This window comes from Pongo abelii, chromosome 11 (assembly GCF_028885655.2).
Source record: "Pongo abelii isolate AG06213 chromosome 11, NHGRI_mPonAbe1-v2.0_pri, whole genome shotgun sequence".
NCBI classification, from domain to species: Eukaryota; Metazoa; Chordata; class Mammalia; order Primates; family Hominidae; genus Pongo; species Pongo abelii.
Genome location: NC_071996.2, coordinates 56334495 through 56353680, shown reverse-complemented (window position 1 = coordinate 56353680; position 19186 = coordinate 56334495). Strand labels below are relative to the sequence as shown.

At 35.3% G+C, this 19186-nt stretch overlaps 1 protein-coding gene across 11 annotated transcripts in view; it reads right to left on the bottom strand.

The window, feature by feature from the left end:
- GALNT13 (polypeptide N-acetylgalactosaminyltransferase 13) overlaps window positions 1-19186 on the bottom strand; it is a 580804-nt gene that overhangs the window by 507250 nt on the left and 54368 nt on the right. Inside the window, exon 3 of one of the 11 annotated variants that reach the window (XM_054549373.2) lies at window positions 6598-6746. The exons of the other annotated variants lie outside the window; for them this stretch is intronic. The gene's annotated coding sequence lies outside the window, so the exon portion shown is untranslated. The remainder of the gene's footprint in view (window positions 1-6597; window positions 6747-19186) is intronic. 11 annotated transcript variants of the gene reach the window in all.

Below are 19186 nucleotides of genomic sequence, written 5' to 3'. Positions count from 1 at the left end.
AAAGTAAGTAAATCAGACAAAACATAATCCGATATCATTTGTTACATTTCAAATAATATCGAGTAAAATGTAAACTTATTGATGTGAATAAGATAAGTGATGAAGTTTTGACAGAGCTATTTAGGGTGAACAGTATTAAGTACAAAGACATTTGAAATATTTCATAAATGTTTGTCTCAAAAAAATCAAACTATAATTTGATGAGCACAAGCTCTTTAAATTAACAGCAGCTGACAGCACCATAAAGCAACAGAAATTCTGTTGCCTGTTATAACCAACCTAAACTAGCAACAAATTCAAAATTCACATAAAGCGCCAGTTACGAAATAATTATTGTAACAGATTTTATTTTAGTAATTACAAAAAATACATTTACATTTATTCAAAATGTATATATATATATATATGTAAAATGGAGAGATATATGTAAATCCAAAGAATACATGACATTTGGGTTTTTTTCCTTAGAAAAAAGTAACATGTTATTATCTACTTTGTTTCATTTCCACTTTAATTTTCTATAAAAATGATAGCTAAATATTGGATATCAGCCTCTAAATCTGATAATAAAGGAATGATTATCCCATATTTATTTCCTGTTACTGTGTACATTCTTTTCTAAATTTGAGATATGAAACAAGTCAAGCTATCAAATGTTCTGTCTTCAGTCTTAAGATAGGGTAGATCCTTTCACTTTATTGTAGAAAATAATTCCATGGAGAAGTACCTATAACATTGATGGTCACTACACAACCATCCCCAAGTTTATAAGGAGTACCATTAACATAAATGATCCTGGAAGATGTAAACAGCACCATCCCTGGCTCTGTCATCAAATAAAGGGATGACCTTAGGTAGGTATCTTGCTTCTCAGTGCTTCATTTGTTTTATAACATGTTTCCTGCCCCATCAATCTCACAAAATATTGTGAGGCTTATGCAAGATAAAGAATTTTAAAAATCGTTCAAGAAAAGATGAAGAATATTATTATAATAGAAAATCTGAAATTACTCAGTATTAATTAAATATTAAAATGTCTAAGATAAGTCATTTCCTAATAAGAGCCTAACAGTTGAGGTTATTGAGAATTTAACTTTATTTATGATAAAAAGTCAAAATTACATATTATTGCCACTTCAAGCAGTATTCAAATTATCCTAATTTCATAGCCTGCCAGTGCTATATATTAAGACATTAGCACTGAAAGAATTCTAACTATACCATTTCATGTGAAAAACTAAGTTGCTGTTTAAACTTCTTATCTAATTATGAAACAGACTCTGCTTATATTTTTTAATTTTAAAATTTACCTATATTTTGAAAACACCTACACCTTGAAAACAGGCTAAACTTTGTCATTCACAGAGATCTAATCCCCTGGCACTTATAAAATAATAATCTTATATATTGTATTTCAATATTCCTCTTAAGAGAAGAAAACTGAGCAGAAAAATGGTACTTTAAACACAGAATACTAACCAACGTAAGCACAGTTGGTGGCCCAGGTTTATTTAAGGGAATCAGCATCTGTATTATGTTTCTATTCCAGGAAACCCCTATTTATTTGCAAATACTGTTCTGTTTCTCAGTCAGAAAATCCAAGTTCTTCAATATCCCTGGCTTGCCAAACCAGTGTAGTGCATGAGCAACTTGCATAAACTACAGATTTTCTATCCAATACTATTACCCTTTTTCTAATTGTTTCAAAAACATTAAGTAATGGTATCAGCAAGATTGTCTGTTATAGGATTTTTACTTGAAAATGTGTACCATATTTCCTATCTTTATTAAAAATTGATTTTAAGGCTAGGCACAGTGGCTCATGCCTGTAATCCCAGAACTCTGGGAGGCTGAGGTGGGCGGATCATCTGAGGTCAGAAGTTCGAGACCAGCCTGGCCAACATACTGAAACCTTGTAACTACTAAAAACACAAAAAGTAGCCAGGCAAGGTGGCCTGTGCCTGTAATGGAACGGAGATTGTGCCATTGTACTCCAGCATGGGCAACAAGAGAGAAACTCTATCTCAAAAAAAAAAATTGATTTTAAATATAAGAAACAAAATCTAGATAAAGCTTAGGGTTTTGTAACTATGTTATTAAATTAAGAAGAAAAAAAGCTTTTGCTTTTGCTTTGGTTTTTTATTTGTTGTTCTTTTTTAATTAGGAAGTTATTACTTACTCAGGGAATCTATTTTACTTGCTATTAGACATATTTTTATCTGTAGTCATAAACTTTCTTTTGTAGAAAATTGTGTAATGGGAGCAAATGTTTTCAGTCTATTTTATGAGGCTATCCTTGAGGCTGCCAAGGGATCCTGGAAACTAGTGTAAGGCTGCTGGTAATGCTTCCAGAAGTTTCAGGCACTCAGCATACTTTAAATGTTTTAAATAGTTAGGCAGGAGCTTCTGTGAACTAATAACCAAATAATTTTGCAGTTTGGTTTGTGGGCTGATAAATGTAGTGAGTAAGCCCTGAAAAAATACCATAAATTAGCTTCAGGTCTGACTGATAGGAAAACAGATCTTTGTATGAATAAAGATAAGAAATTAGCCGGGCACAGTGGTTCACACCTGTAATCCCAGCAATTTGGGAGGCTGAGGCAGGTAGATCACCTCAAGTAAGGAGTTTGAAACCAGCCTGGTCAACATGGCAAAACCCTGTCTCTATTAAAAATGTAAAAATTAGCTGGGTGTGGTGGCGGACTCCTGTAATCCCAACTACTCAGGAGGCAGAGGCAGGAAAATCACTTGAACCTGGGGGGCGGAGGTTGCAGTGAGCCGAGATTGTACCATTGCACCCCAGCCTGGGCAACAGAGCAAGACTCTGTCAAAAAAAAAAAAAAAAAAGACAAAAACTTAAGTTAAACCCAAGAAATCCACTCACAGCCTAAACCAAAGTGTCCACTGTAATAACCACATCACACTAAAGGTTAAACTAAGAGACAAGCCAACAAATATAATGCTAAATAAATGCCTTTTACTGAAAGATGGTAGGAGAAGCAATAAACAAAACTGAAAACAACAACAACAAAAAATGCCCTCATTTGCATATACACTAAGGAAAGGGAGAATATTGATAACATAAAATTCAATTCTCAGGAGGGAACCTAACATAGGCTGTCAAAGAAAACATTTCAGAGTTACATTGTCATGATTTGAGTCTGGCTTCCAACACTCACTAATTGTGCAACTTGATTCAAGTTCCTTAAATGTTTAATGCCTTGGTTTTCCTACTCACAAAATGTGAATAGTAGTAGTTACCTTGTAAGGCTAGGATGAGTACAGGGATGTAACACGTAACCTCTTATAACAGTGCCTGGCACATAAGAACTCAATATACGTTAGTTATTATTACTAGTAGTAACACATATTGTTATCATCAGAAACATCATTCTAAGAGCAAGAAAAAATAATGAGGAGTCCCCCTACCCACCCTTGCAGAAACATTGCATGCTCAGTGTGTAGGTGTTCAGGGGATTGGAGAACAAGAGTACCACAAAGCAGAACTATTTTAGATGTAGTTTCTAACGTGGTATGAGTCACACAAGGTTTTACAATAGTGAAAACTCATTGAACTGTGCACTTAAGATCAGTGCATTTCACTCTATGTAAATTGTACCTCCCTTTTAAAAGTAAATAGGTATCATATGATTCCCTGATATCATCAACTTTTGATTAAATAAATTGTAGTCACAAGTTCACCAGATAAGAGAGCTTCTACTTAATGCCTTTCTGATCTCATTTCCTACCATGTTCACATCAGTCACTTAGGTCTCCTGGCTGTTTCTTAAATATACCAATTACTAGCTTGCCTCAGGGCATGTGCGATTGTGCTTTCTCTGCCCAGTCATAGGTTCATGGCTTCCTGCTCTTGTTTCCTGCAGATCTTCCTTCCTTCCTGCTCAAATGTCACATCACCAAGAGCTTTCCTATCAGCCTATATAAAACAGCACACACACCTTACTCACTGTCTTCTCACCCCACTTAATTTTCCTTCTTAGCAATTATCACCCCCAATTTATTGAAAAATTGTGGGGGTTTTTTTGTTTCTTATTTGTCCCCCTTTCTTAAATGGTGGTAAGCTATATGAGAACAGGATTACGCTTCTCTTACATACGCCCTCTCTCACTCCAATATATTTAAATTTTAAAACTCCAGCATTTGTTGTTATGGGCTGAATTGCCCTTGCCTGCCACGTTCCAAAAATTCATAGGTTCAAGTCCTAACCCCTAGTATCTTAGAATGGAACCATAGTTGGAAATAGGGGATTTAAAAAGGTAATTAGACAAAATGAGATGTGATGGGTGGACCCTAATCTAATATGACTGGTACCCTTCAAGGAGGAGATTAGGACACAGGAAAATCATATGAAGACACAGAAGAAGGCGTCCATTTAGCAACCACAAAAAGAGGACTCAGAATAAAATCAACACTGCTGACATCTTGATTTTGGACTTCTAGCCTCCAGAAATATAAGAGAAAATATATTTCTGTTGTTTAAGGCACCCAGTCTGTGGTATTCATTATGGCAGCCCCAGCAAACTAATACACTGGCTAGTTAAATTCACTTTCCTATACTCTACTTCTACATGCAAACAAGTGAACATGGCTGTCATGAAATTCCCAAATTATTCCACCTCTTCTCATTTTAAATCTATGAGCCTACACTGCAGTGGAGTCCAAATCAATCTCCATCTTTCAGACAACAATTTTGCAGCTTATTTGACTTCCTCATACTGTCATCTCCACACTTTCTTTTTCTCATGGCTGATCACTATGCATCTACATTTAACAGAGAACATATAAACAATCAGAAGAGAATTTTGCATACTGCCATGTTAAATGTATTGCTTGCTTGTTTCTATTACTACCATACCAAATTCTACAAGTCCAAATGTTACCCTGGTGAACTGTCCCTTTAAAGAATGCAATGCCCTCTGCCCTCACATATTCAAGGATTTGACTAATGCACTTTTCTCTTCTGCATTAGTTTATCTTCTCTAACAAGTCATTATTACCAATGTGCGAAGATGTTATATTAATAATAATCTTTGAATAAAGTAATTTCACCACACATCTCTCTTCAGGTACCCCTACATCCATCTATTCACCCTTAATGTAAAACTTTTGACAATAATTACGTATGTCTATACATTCCTATCCTCCCATTCTCTCTTAAACTTCACAGGCTTTCGGTCCTGCCACTATGTGGAAACCTTATGTGATAAGGTCAGGGTCAAATCCAATGATCAATTCTTAATCATTATCTTACATAAATACTCAACAGCATTTGGTATAGGTTGGCCATAAACCATGTACTCCTTTCTAGCAATTTGTTTCTTTCACATTCCATATTTGATTGTGCAGCAAATTCTGTTGGCTACACTTTCAGATTTGTGCCACTTTTCACCAATTCCACCACTACAACTATAGACCAAGCAGCCACCAAGATTTTGAAATGCTGCCTTAGATTGTTTTAAAAAAACAGTTTTATTGAGATATAATTCGTATATCTGATAATTCACTCATTTAAAGTATACAATGCAATATAGTCACACATTGTGTGTCTATCACCACAATCAATTTTAGAGCATTTCCTTTCCTCAAAAAGTAAACCACTCCCCTTTGCTAGAACCCTCAATCCTACCATCATCCATAGACATAGGTAACTACTAATCTGATTTATTGGCTATGAATTTTCCTATTTTGAATGTTTCATATAAATTGAATCATACAATATGTTGCCTTCATGACTGTCTTCTCTCACTTAGCACAATGTTTTCAATGTTCATTCACATTGTAGCATATACAAGTACTTCATTTCTTTTTATTGCCAAATAATATTCCATTGTATAGCTATATATATTTTATTTATCCATTCATCAGTTGATGCACATTTGTGTTGTTTCTACCTTTTGACTATTATGAAAAATTTAAGCTGTTAACATTTAGGTACAAATTTTCTGTAGACATATGTTTTCATTGTTCTTGGGTATATACCTAGGTGTAGAATTGCTTGATCATATGCTACGCCTTAGCATCTTAAATGTACCCTCATTATAATCTAGTCTTCACACAAAAGGCAGGTGGTTCCTGTTAAAATTTAAATTTAATGGCCAGGCACAATTGCTAACGACTGTAATCCCAGCACTTTGAGAAGCCAAGGAGGGCAGATCACAAGGTCAGGAGATTGAGACCATCCTGGCTAACACAGTGAAACCCCGTCTCTACTAAAAATACAAAAAATTAGCCAGGCATGGTGGCATATGCCTGTAGTCCCAGCTACTCAGGAGGCTGAGGCAGGAGAATCACTTGAACCCGGGAGGTGGAGGTTTCAGTGAGCCAAGATCATGCCACTGCACTCCAGCCTGGGTGACAGAGTGAGACTCTGTCTCAAAAAAAAAAAAAAAATTAAATTTAAATAGATATCTTCCCTGTTCTGCTCATTATTGATCAACAGCTTCTATCACATTTAAAATAAATTGTAAATCCTATCCTTGGCCTGAAACACAAGTATGGTTCATCGCTAAGAAGGGATGGCGGGAACAAGAATATTTATGGCTCTCTTTGATAAAGGTGCCTACATCACCATCCTACCTGGTTTCAGGTTACAGGGCTGCTGTTTCAGGCCAATCAGTCACCTCCAGCCATACCACTGTGGCCCATGAAACTAAACTGGGTCATAGTTGCTGGTTTCCAGACCATCTACAGTCTGGCAATGTTGTGCCATTTGTTGCAAAGGCCACCTAATAATAAAATGATAGTCAAGGTATTAGATTTTCCAAACTCAATGCTCAAGTCCATTATATAAAATGGCATTGTATTTGTATATAACCTATGCACATATTCCTGTAGTCCTTAAGTCATTTCTAGATTATTCATAACACCTAATACAATGTAAGCGTTATGCAAATAGTTGTTATGCTAAATTATTTTTATCTGTGATTTTATTGTTGTATTTCTATTTTTATTGTGTTCTTTTGCAAATATTTTCAATCCAAAGTTACCTGAATCTGTGAATGCAGAAACTGCAGACACAGACAGTTAACTCTACTGCTAACTGAATCCCTCTACAATGGCCTATGTGGGCAAACATGGGAGGTATAATGAGTCTCTGTATATTTTGTAAAAAATGTCTCTGTTCCACTTGCATTTAACATTTTCATATGAAAGCTCTGGGTTAGAGTAATAGAGGATTGGAGAGAAGAAAAGCAAAGCTATACTGAAATAGGGCACACAAAATTTCATGGCTGTGGAGAAAGCAATAACTCTGACATCTGGGGAAGAAATGGCTTGTACACCAAGAGTTGTGGGGAAGAGGATGGGTTAATTAATGCTCTGTTTGTCATCTAGATCCAGAATCAGAGCCTGGCAAAATAATCATATGGCCTGCCTGAGTGAAGTAGCATCTGTGGCTGACAATCCAGCCTGCTGTTCCATTTGTCATCCCTTCCAAGTGCTATGAAACAGAAAAACTCATGTGGGCATGGCCAGTCCTGAACTGCTCTGCTGTGCCCAATGCCATAAATGGCTGCTCCCAAAAAGATACCCTTCCTCCCACCTAAACAGACACAAGAACTTGCATAACATTGTTTCTATCTAGCTGATGGAAATTCACTTGCTTCTCCTGATGTCTGAGCACTTTGGCTTATGCCATGTAAACAATCCAGGCTACTACTCTTCAGTGACATGGCACATGCTTAATCAGACCAATGTAATGATGATCCAAATAAAGTTAAATAAAAAATCCTGATTGGACAGACTTGTGTCCCTTTGGGCTATATGTTTGCATATGGGCTGAGTGAGCCATAGACTCTCTCTTCATGGAAATTCAGATTCTATTAAATCATCTATTGCAATGATAACCAAAGATAAGCAGTTCTATGTAAACTCCCTTGTATCAGTTGTGCTTGATAATACATTGTTCTTAGACTACTACAGTTTGGCTTTATAGAATAAAACCTATTGATATCCTCTTAGACTTATTTATAGTGACTGAGTCCAGGACCATAGGGAAACATGAGTAAAGTCAAAACTCCAAGTTGGCCTAATCCTGTTGTTAGAAGTTCTGTTCATAATAGCCTTCTATAAATACTGTATGAGAAAAACTAAATAGATCTGACCCCAGCCACTGTCATATTATTTAGGGTGTTCAATGGAGTGCCATAATCACATGAAAGTTCACCAGAAGCCAACGTGATGAAAGATCAAAAGCGGATATCACTGAGAGACACTTCTCCACTCTCATAAACTCCTAATACTTCTTGCTGGGGATGCCAAGAATGCAAGGCCCCAAACACCCCGGGCCACTTTTCATAACTGTGTTTGCAATAAGGAATATTGAAAAATGTTTATTATAAAATAGTAGCTTATCTAAGGTTATTGGTCTTTTTCTGTAATGCAACCCACCATGTAAGTAGGAATCCACTGGGGCTATCCACATACCCTCAATAGGACACAGGAAGCAAGTGGAACTCACACAAACACATATTGTACTTCTATAGTCATAGCATCTTCATAGAATGGATATCTGCATATGGAAGCATGTGTGAAAAGACCAATATGTGACAAACTGCATTGACACATGACATCTGATGGCTCATGTACTTCCTGTGCCATGAGTAAAAAATATCCTTTGCTGTAATACAGAAGTCCATTCTGCCCAAATCCATGAAATAATAACAAGCTAACTTTTAGCTTTTATGTGAGGTAAAATCAAGTTGCAGAATCTTCACAGACCTGAGATCATCACACACAGATAAAGCAGGAAATATGTATGTGTGTCTGTCTGTATAAATTTTCATATTCCCAGAAAATTTATAGATACACTCACTAAACTTGGTAATCTCTGAACAACAGAATTTACAGTCTTCTGCAAGCTTGAATTTTTGCTACAATCATGTATTACTTTAAGAATAAAATTACCACCTTAATTATAAAACTAAAATATTCCTTTCATTTATCCAACAGATATAATTTAGTGTCCACATAAGTGCCAACACTGTGCTAAGGCATTAAAGATACATTCAGAAAAATCCTCTGAGATACTATAAAAGATGACCATCCCCAAGACATGCAGTCATCAGATTCTCCAAGGTCAACACACAAAAAAAAATGTTAAAGGCAGCTAGAGAGGAGAGGCAGGTGACCTACAAATGAAACACCATCTGGTTAATAATGGACTTTTCACTAGAAACCTTATAAACCAAAATAGACTGTGGGGCCTATATTCAGTATTCTTAAAGAAAAGAAAGTCCAACTAAGAATTTCCTATCCAGCCAAATGAAGCTTCATAAGAGAAGGAGAAATAAAATCCTTTTCAGACAAGCTAATGGAATTTGTTATCACCAGACCCACCTTATAAGAGGTCTTTAAGGGAGTGCTAAACATGAAAATGAAAGACCATTACTGGCCACCAAAAAAAAAAAAAAAAAAACACTTAAACAGCCCACTGACACTATAAAACATCTACATGATCAAGTTTACATAACAACAAGCTACTATAACAACATGATGACAGGATCAAATCTACACATATCAGTATTAACCTTAAACATAAAGAGGCTAAAAGTGGGGACACTTAACAGGATAAACACCCCACTTAAAAGGCACAAAGTGAAGATTTGGATAAAGAAGAAAGACTCAAGCATATGCTGACTTCAGGAGAACCATCTCAGATGCAATGATACCCATAAGCTCAAAGTAAAGGTATGGACAATAATCTACCAAGCAAATAGAAAGCCAAAAAAATATTGAGTTGCTATTCTAATATCAGACAAAACAGACTTTAAAGCAACAAAGATCAAAAAAGACAAAAGAAGGATACTATATTTGCAACCAACACTGGGGCACAGAAATTCTCTTCTTAGAAACCTACAAAGAGACTTAGATAACCACACAATAATAAAGGGAGACTTCAACACCCAACCGACAGTATTAGATAGATCACTGAGGCAGAAAACTAACAAAGAAATTCAGGACCTGAACTCAACATTTGACCAAATGTACCTAACAGACATATACAGAACTCTTCACCCCTTAAAAACAGAAGATGTATCATTTTCATCTGTACATGGCAAATACTCTAAAATCAATCACATGTTCACCCATAAAGCAATTATAAACAAATTTTAAAAAATGCTGAAATCATACCAACCATACTCTCAAACATAGAGCAATAAAAATAGAAATCAAAACTAAGAAGATCTGTCGGGCCAGGTACAGTGGCTCATGCCTGTAATCCCAGCATTTTGGGAAGCCAATGCAGGAGGATCACCTGAGGTCAGGAGTTTGAGACCAGCCTGCCTGACCAATATAGTGAAACCCCATCTCTACTAAAGATACAAAAATTAGCCAGGCGTGGTGGCAGTCTCCTGTAATCCCAGCTACTGGGAAGGCTGAGGCAGGAGAATCACTTGAACCCAGGAGGCGGAAGTTGCAGCGAGCCAAGGTTGCGTCATTGCATTCGAGGCTGGGCGACAAGAGCGAGACTCCATCTCAAAAAAAAAAAAAAAAAGAAAGAAAGAAAAAAAGAAAAAGAAGATCTGTCAAAAACATACAATTACATGGAAATTAACCTGCTCCTGAATGACTTTTGGGCAAACAATGAAATTAAGGTAGAAATCAAGAAATTCTTTGAAACTAAGAAAAACAAAGAAGTAACATGCCAGAATCTCTGGGACACAGCTAAAACAGTATTAAGAAGAAAGTTTATAGCACACATGAAAAAGTTTAAAAGATCTCAAATTAACAACATAACATCACTCCTAAAGGAACAAGTAAAACAAGGGCGAACTGACCTCAAAGCAAGCAGAAGGAAAGAAATAATCAGAAACAGAGCTAAACTAAACTAAATTTAGATATGAAAAACCATAGAAAAGATCAATGAAGCCAAAAGTTGGTTCTTTGAAAAAATAAATAAGATTAATAAACCACTAGTTAGAATAATAAAAAGGGGGAGAAAATTAAACACAATCATAAGTGACAAAGGAGACATTATCACTGACTCCACAGAAATACAAAAAACCTCAGATTATTATAAACACCTCTAGTAACACAGACTAGGAAACAGAAGAAATGGATAAATTCCCGGGTGAGTTCCAAAACTGAATAAGTAATAAAAAACCTACCAACCAAATAACGCCCTGGATGAGAGGGATTAACAGCCAAATTCTACCAGACATATAAAGAACTGGTGCCAATCTTACTGAATCTCTTCCCAAAAATTGAGGAGGAAGAAATCCTCCCTAACTTATTCTGTGAGGCCAGTATCATTATCATACCAAAACCTAAAAACAAACACAATGAAAAGAGAAAATATCAGGCCAATATCCCTGATGACCATAGATGTAAAAATCCTCATAGAGGTAAAAGCAACGTACTAGCAAACTGAATCCAGCAGCGCATTGAAAAGCTAACTCACCATGATCAAGTAGGCTTTATCCCTAGGATGCAAGGTTGGTTCAACATACGTGAATCAATAAATGTGCTTCAGCACATAAACAGAACTAAAAATAAAAACCACATGATCATCTTGATAGACACAGAAAAGGTTTTCAATAAAATTCAACATGGCTTCATGTTAAAAACCTTCAACAAACTAGACATGAAATGAATATACCTTAAAATAACAGCCACCTATGACAAAACCGCAGCCAACATCAAACTGAATAGGCAAAAGCTGGAAACGTTCTCCTTAATATCCAGAAAAAGACAAGGAAGCCCACTCTCACTACTCCTATTCAGCATCATACTGGGAGTCATAGTGAGAGTAATCAAGCAAGAGAGAGAAATAAAAGCTATCCAAATAGAAAGAGAGGAAATAAAACTATCCCTGTTTGTGGACAATAGGATTTTGTACTAGAAAACCCTACAGTCTCTGCTAAAAGGCTACTAGATCTGATGAACAATTTCCACAAAGCTTCAGCACACAAAATCAATGTACAAAAATCAGTAGCATTTTTATGCACCAATAATGTCAGAGCTGAGATCTAAATCAAAGAGGCAGTCCCATTCACAATAGACACACACACACACACACACACACACACACTCTTAGGAATACAGCAATACAGCTACCCAGGGCAATGAAATATCTCTACATTGAGAATTACAAAACATTGCTGAAAGAAATTAGAGATGACACAAATGGTTAAACAGTCTATGCTCATGAATAGGAAGAATCAATACTGATAAAATGGCTGCCCAAAGCCATTTACAGATTCAATACCATTCCTATCAAACTACCAAGGACATTCATCACAGAATTAGAAAAAAACTATTCTAAAGTTCATATGGCACCAAATAAGAGCCCAGATAGCCAAAGCAATACTAAGCAAGAAAAAGCCAGAGGAATCACACTACCTGACTTCAAACTATACCACAAGACTACAGTAACCAACACAGCATGGTACTTACTGGTACAAAAACAGACATAGACCAGTGGAACAGAGGAAAGAACCCAGGAATAAAGCCATACACTTACAGCCATCTGATCTTCAACAAAGTCAAAAAAACTAGCAATGAGGAATGGACTTCCTATTCAATAAATGATGCTGAGATAACTGGCTAGTCATATGCAGAAAATTGAAATTCCTTTCACCATATGTAAAAGTCAACTCAAGATGGACTATAGACTTAAATGCAAAACCTAAAACTATAAAAACTCTAGGAGATAACCTAGGAAATATCACTCTGGACACAGGTCCTGGCAAAGATTTCATGATGAAGATGCCAAAAGCAATTGCAACAAAAACAAAAATTGCCAAGTGGGACTTAATTAAATTAAAGAGCCTCTGCCAAGCAGACAACAAACAGACAACCCTCACAACCCTCAGAAAGGAAGAACGTATCTGCAAACTATGCATCCATCAGAGGTCTAATATTCAGAACCTATAAGGAACTTAAATAAACAAGCAAAAAACAAACCCCATTAAAAAGTGGACGAAAGACATGAACAGACACTTCTCAACAGAAGGCACGCATGTGACCAACAAACATAAGAAAAAATGATAAACATCACTAATAATTAGAGAAATGCAAATCAAAACCACAATGAGATACCACCTTACACCAGTCAGAATGGCTATTAACAATTCAAAAATAACAGAGGTTGGTGAAGTTGTGGAGGAAAGGGAATGTTTATACACTGCTAATGAGAATGTAAATTAGTTCTGCCAATGGGGAAAACATTTGGAAGATTTCTCAAGGAGCTTAAAACCAAACTACCATTTGACATAGCAATTTCATTAGTAGGTATATACCCAAAGGAATATAAATCATTTTATTATTAAGACATATATATGTGTATGTTCATTGCAGCACTACTCACAATAGCAATGACATGCAATCAACCTAGATGCCCATCACTGGTAGACGAAATAAAGAAAATGTGCTAAATACACACCATGGAATACTATACAGCCATAAAAAGAACAAAACCATGTCTTTTGCAGCAACATGGATGGAACTGGAGGCCGTTGTCCTAAAAGAATTAACACAGGAACAGAAAAACCAAATACAGCATGTTGTCACTTATAAGTGTAAGCTAAACATTGAGTACACATAGACATAAAGAAGAAAAAATAGACACAAGGGCCTACTTGAAGGTGGAGGGTATGAGGAGGTTAAGTACTGAAAAACTACCTTTTGGGTACTATTCTCATTACCTGGGTGACGAAATAATCTGCACACCAAACCTCCACAACATGTAATTTACCCATGTAACAAACCTCCACCTGCCCCCATAAACCTAAAATAAATGTTGGAAAGAAAAATAAAATAAAATGCAGATTTCAATACAGTAGGGCTGGGATAAGGCCGGGGATAGCACGTGTCTAACAACCTGGGGTGATGCCAGTGCTGTGGCCCACTCGACCTCACATTGTCTGATAGGCAGGTACTGTGATGTATTTTCAACTTTTCTCTTGAATTAAATAAAAAGAAATATGAGAACAAAACAAAACAGACAACAAGACACAATTCCTGCCTTCTGTCTCAGGATCCAGGACGGGAGATATACAAGAGCAGTGGATTAGGGATAAGAAAATGATGTATGAAACATATGGAGTAATTCCTATATGTAAAACTCCTAACAGATAGTTTTTATACATAACTACAAATGTTGAGAGAATGAAGTGACAAACAATACTTGGCCATAGAGTGAGTGAAATAAGGGTGGAGATAAATTTACAGAGAATGTTTAGAAAGCAGTAACATTTTATAAGGCAGATGTCCTGTGTCAAGGCAATTTGTTACACATAGCTCTCTTCAGCCATGCTTGAATTTAGGGATATTCATTCTATGAAGATGCTATGGCTGTCAAAACCTAAAATATATGATATTGGGACTTTAAAAGGAATAGATTATTATTAAAATATAATGAAATTAAGAAGTCCTCATAAAGAAAGCTTTTAAAAGGAATATATGGGCCTCAAAAACATAATGAAATTTAGTGATTTTAAAAGTCCTATTCATCAACCTAAAAATTTATCATAGTTCATTTGACATAGCATTTAATGACTGCTCAGTATTCATCTTATAAAATGGCAAACCAATGATTCAAGCTTGTTCATTAATAGTCATCAAGAGGGGAAGGGAGAAATTCAGAATGTTCAAGTAGATATAAAACTAGAGATTGAAAACAACACTAGAGCATTTAGACAGTTCCCAGTAGACATCTATCAGCTAGCTGGCCATCTTCTGCCATAAATCTCCTGATTAAAAAGAAAATAAATGTTTCCACTGAGACATCAAACCATTAGAAAATCTAAACCGCAGCTCCCTAGTTGGCCTTAAGGCTTCTGAATTCTTCATGACAAAATATGTAAGAAATATATTACAAGTGTTCTTTCTTTGAAATGTGTAGAATAATGTGGTTATTTCTTATCTAGGCTTCCATTTCAAAACAGGGGCATTTATTTGTAGAAAATAGTGAGGAATAATATATTACCTTGTAAAATTGTATCAGAGTCACTCCAACTAGTTTGGTTGACAATTAATGGGGGATAGAAAGTGAAATAAAGTCAAACAAAAGCACGGAACCCTAGACACAAAAGAACCCCCAGTAGCATAAAGGGGAGATGAAGAAGGGGCTTTTACAGGGTACTCTAGAGGTATACTAAAATTGCACAAATGTAAACAAAGTTTTATTTGTCTGCTCCTATATTTTAATGATTGATTTTTAACCACATCTTATCCATGGAATAAATGCACTCTTTTCTTAAACTAGTTAATAAAGTATTAATAGGTGAAACAGTCATTTTCTTCCACTGGGGAAAAAACAAAACAACTCATTAAAGCTTATATAAACATATTTAATAATTTGACTTGTAGCTTCGGTTTTTTTCCTGCAAACTTCCTGGTTAAAGTTATTAATTATAAGTTAAGTGCCTTAAAAGACAGGCAATTAGAGGGAAGAAGTAAATAATTACATAAAGAACTAAATACTCCAAATATTGAATACTCTCCAATTAATTAACAGTAAAGTAAAAGTTTCAAGTCCTCATGGACTTAAAATTCATATTCTCATTAGCAAAGCAAACTTGTCATGTAACATTGCTAAAGATGATAATTTGTCAATCAATATAAAGCAACTAATATAATAGAGTGTATAATCCATTAATAGAAAACACAGAGATGCTAAAAATAAGAAAATCTGCCACAAATATAGAAGAAAAGGAAAAATATAATGCAAGATATAACAGGTAAGCAGAGATTACCATTATGTGTACAAGCACATGAAAAGCCAACCTGTAAACAAAGAGACATTTCCCCTGTCATTCTGCAAAAGTTCTAATTAATTTAATTAATAACTGTGCATATTAAAGGACTGTAAATCAAAATTAAATACCATTTGTAACAAAATTATATTTTAGCAAAGATGGGATAAATGGGTCCTTTCTTTCTTTGCAGATAGAAATATAAATTGGTAAAAACATTTTTGGAAAGAAATAGCGTTTATTAAAAATAAGATTTTTGACTCATTTTCTTAAAAATTATCATATACTTTGAAATAGTAATTTCTCCACTGAACACTGTTTTAAATACCCCATATTGAGAAAAGGCTTTAAGTTAAGAGATATTATGACACTATTTTTAAAAATTGCAATGTCTACTTATGTATGCACTATGATTGCAACTGTTTTTTAACTTATTCATATACAAGCATTGGAAAAACGTGCAAATGTGGGAATTTTCATTGTGCTTCTCTAATGCGTTTTGTGATTTTATATAGTAACTAGAAATAGTATCTATTATCTGAATAATGGGGAAGATATATGTTTTATTTTAAAGTAATAAGAAAATCACCAACAATAGTGATACGGACTAAATTTCTGACTCATCTGATATTTGTGCCGATGTGTACATGAGTACATGGCACGCACACGGTAATGAAAACTGTGCAAATATAGACCAACAGACCCAAAGGACTGTCAAGGGTTATTCACAAAACAAAATAAATGAGAAAGAAAAGGAAGACAGAACTCCCCATTAAAACGAAGCCTGATTTAAGTAATGTTTCCAAAATTCTAACTTTTACTAGTTTCTAGTATTACAGACTCTGGAAAGATAAGAGTTTGCCTCAAATGTGAAATTATTTTAAAACTCCACATTCTTTTGAAGAAAATGGCTAACTTTTCAAACCTGGACTCTTAACCAAAATTTAGGAACTCTCTCTTTCTAGTTGTATATGTGGCTTTTGTTTAAACAAATACAACCTTAAATCCATTAGGACCATATTTAAAAGTGATTATTTAAAGTGGAAAAGACTACTCACTTCTAACTATTCTCACTATTGCAGCCTGTATTTCCCTCAAATCCAATTAAATCTTTAGAAAAGAAAAAAACACCAATAAATTGTATATTCATCTCATGCAAATAAATTTTAATATATTGAAAACATATATACTTGGACCCCAGAACGTTATTCTTTTTTATATGATTTAGATTCAAATCACATGCAACTTGAGGTATCTCAGACTCTTAGTGATTTCTGCTTTAGAAAAGCATTGTCTCCTATTAATAGTATACTACAATTTGAAAAATCATGATTGACAGGCAAGAGAAAGAAATAAAGTGTATTAGAATAGGGAGAGAGGAAGTCAAACTATCTTCGTTTGCAGGTAACATGATCCTAAATCTAGAAAACTCCATCATCTCAGCCCAAAAGCTTCTTAATCTGATAAGCAACTTCAGCAAAGTTTCAGGATGCAAAATCAATGTGCAAAAATCGCTAGCATTCCTATACACCAACAACAGGCATACAACCAAATCACGAATGAATGTCCATTCACAACTGCCACAAAAAGAATAAAATACTTAGAAATACAACTAACCAGGGAAGTGAAGGACCTCTTCAAGGGGAACTACAAAGCACTGCTAAAAGAAATCAGAGATGACACAAAACAAATGGAAAAAACATTCCATGCTCACGGATAAAAAGAATCAATATTGTGAAAATGGTCATCCTGCCTAAAGCAATTTATAGATTCAATGCTATTTTCATTAAACTACCATTGACATTCCTCACAGAATTAGAAAAAAGAATTTTAAAATTCATATGGAACCAAAAAAGAGCCCGAATAGCCAAGACAATCCTAAGCAAAAAAAAAAAAAAAAAAAAGCTCGAGGCTTCATGCTACCTGATGCCAAACTATACTATACAGCTAAAGTAACCAAAACAGCATGGTACTGGTACAAGAACAGACACACAGACCAATGGAACAGAATACAGAACCCAGAAATAAGACTGCACACCTACAACTATCTGATCTTTGACAAATCTGACAAAAACAAGCAATGGGGAAAGCATTCCCTATTTAATAAATAGTGCTGGGAGAACTGGCTAGCCATATGCAGAAAATTGAAACTGGACCCCTTCCTTATACCATATACAAAAATCAACTCAAGATGGATTAAATATTTGAATACAAACCCAAAACTATAAAACCCCTAGGAGAAAACGTAGGCTATACCATTCAGGACATAGGCACAGGCCAAGATGTCATGACAAAGATGCCAAAGCAATTGCAACAAAAGCAAAAATTGACAAACGGAATCTAATTAAACTAAAGAGCTTCAGCACAGCAAAAGAAATTATCAACAAAATAAACAGACAACCTACAGAATGGGAGAAAATTTTTCTAATCTATCCATCTGACAAAGGCCTAATATCTAACATCTATAAGGAACTTAAGCAAATGTACAAGCCAAAAACAATGGCATCAAAAAGTGCACAAAGGGCATGAGCAGACACTTTTCAAAAGAAAACACACATGTGGCCAACAAACATGAAAAAAAGCTCAACGTCACTGATCATTAGAGAAATGCAAATCAAAAACACAATGAGATACCATCTCACACCTATAAGAATGGCTATTATTAAAAAGTAAAAAAACAACAGATGCTGACGAGGACATGGAGAAAAAGGAATGCTTATATACTGTTGGTGAGAGTATAAATTAGTTCAACCATTGTGGAAGGCAGTATGGCAATTCCTCATAGACTTAGAGGCAGAAATGCCATTTGATCCAGCAATCTCATTACTGGGTATATACCCAAAGGAATATAAACTGTTCTATTATAAAGATACATACAGGCACATGTTCATTGCAGAACTATTCACAATAGCAACGACATGGAATCAATCTAAATGTCTATCAACAATAGACTGGATAAAGAAAACGTGGTATATATACACCATGGAATATTATGCAGCCATAAAAAGGAATGAGATCATGTCCTGTGCAGGAACATGGATGGAGCTGGAAGCCATTATCCTTAGCAAACTAATGCAGAACAGAAAACCAAATACCACATGTTCTCATTAATAAGTGGGAGCTGAAGGATGAGAACACATAGACACATGGGGGCAAACAAGATACACCAGGGCCTATCTGAGAGTAGGGGGTGGGAAGAGGGAGTGCATCAGGAAGAATAGCTAATGGATGCTGGGCTTAATACATAGGTGCAGCAAACCACCATGGAACACATTTACCTATGTAACAAATCCGTACATCCTGCACATGTACCACTGAATTTAAAAATAAAAGTTGGAAATTTAAAAAAATCATGATTGACATGCTGCTATAAAGACACATGCACACGTATGTTTATTGTGGCACTATTCACAATAGCAAAGACTTGGAACCAATCCAAATGTCCATCAATGATAGACTGGATTAAG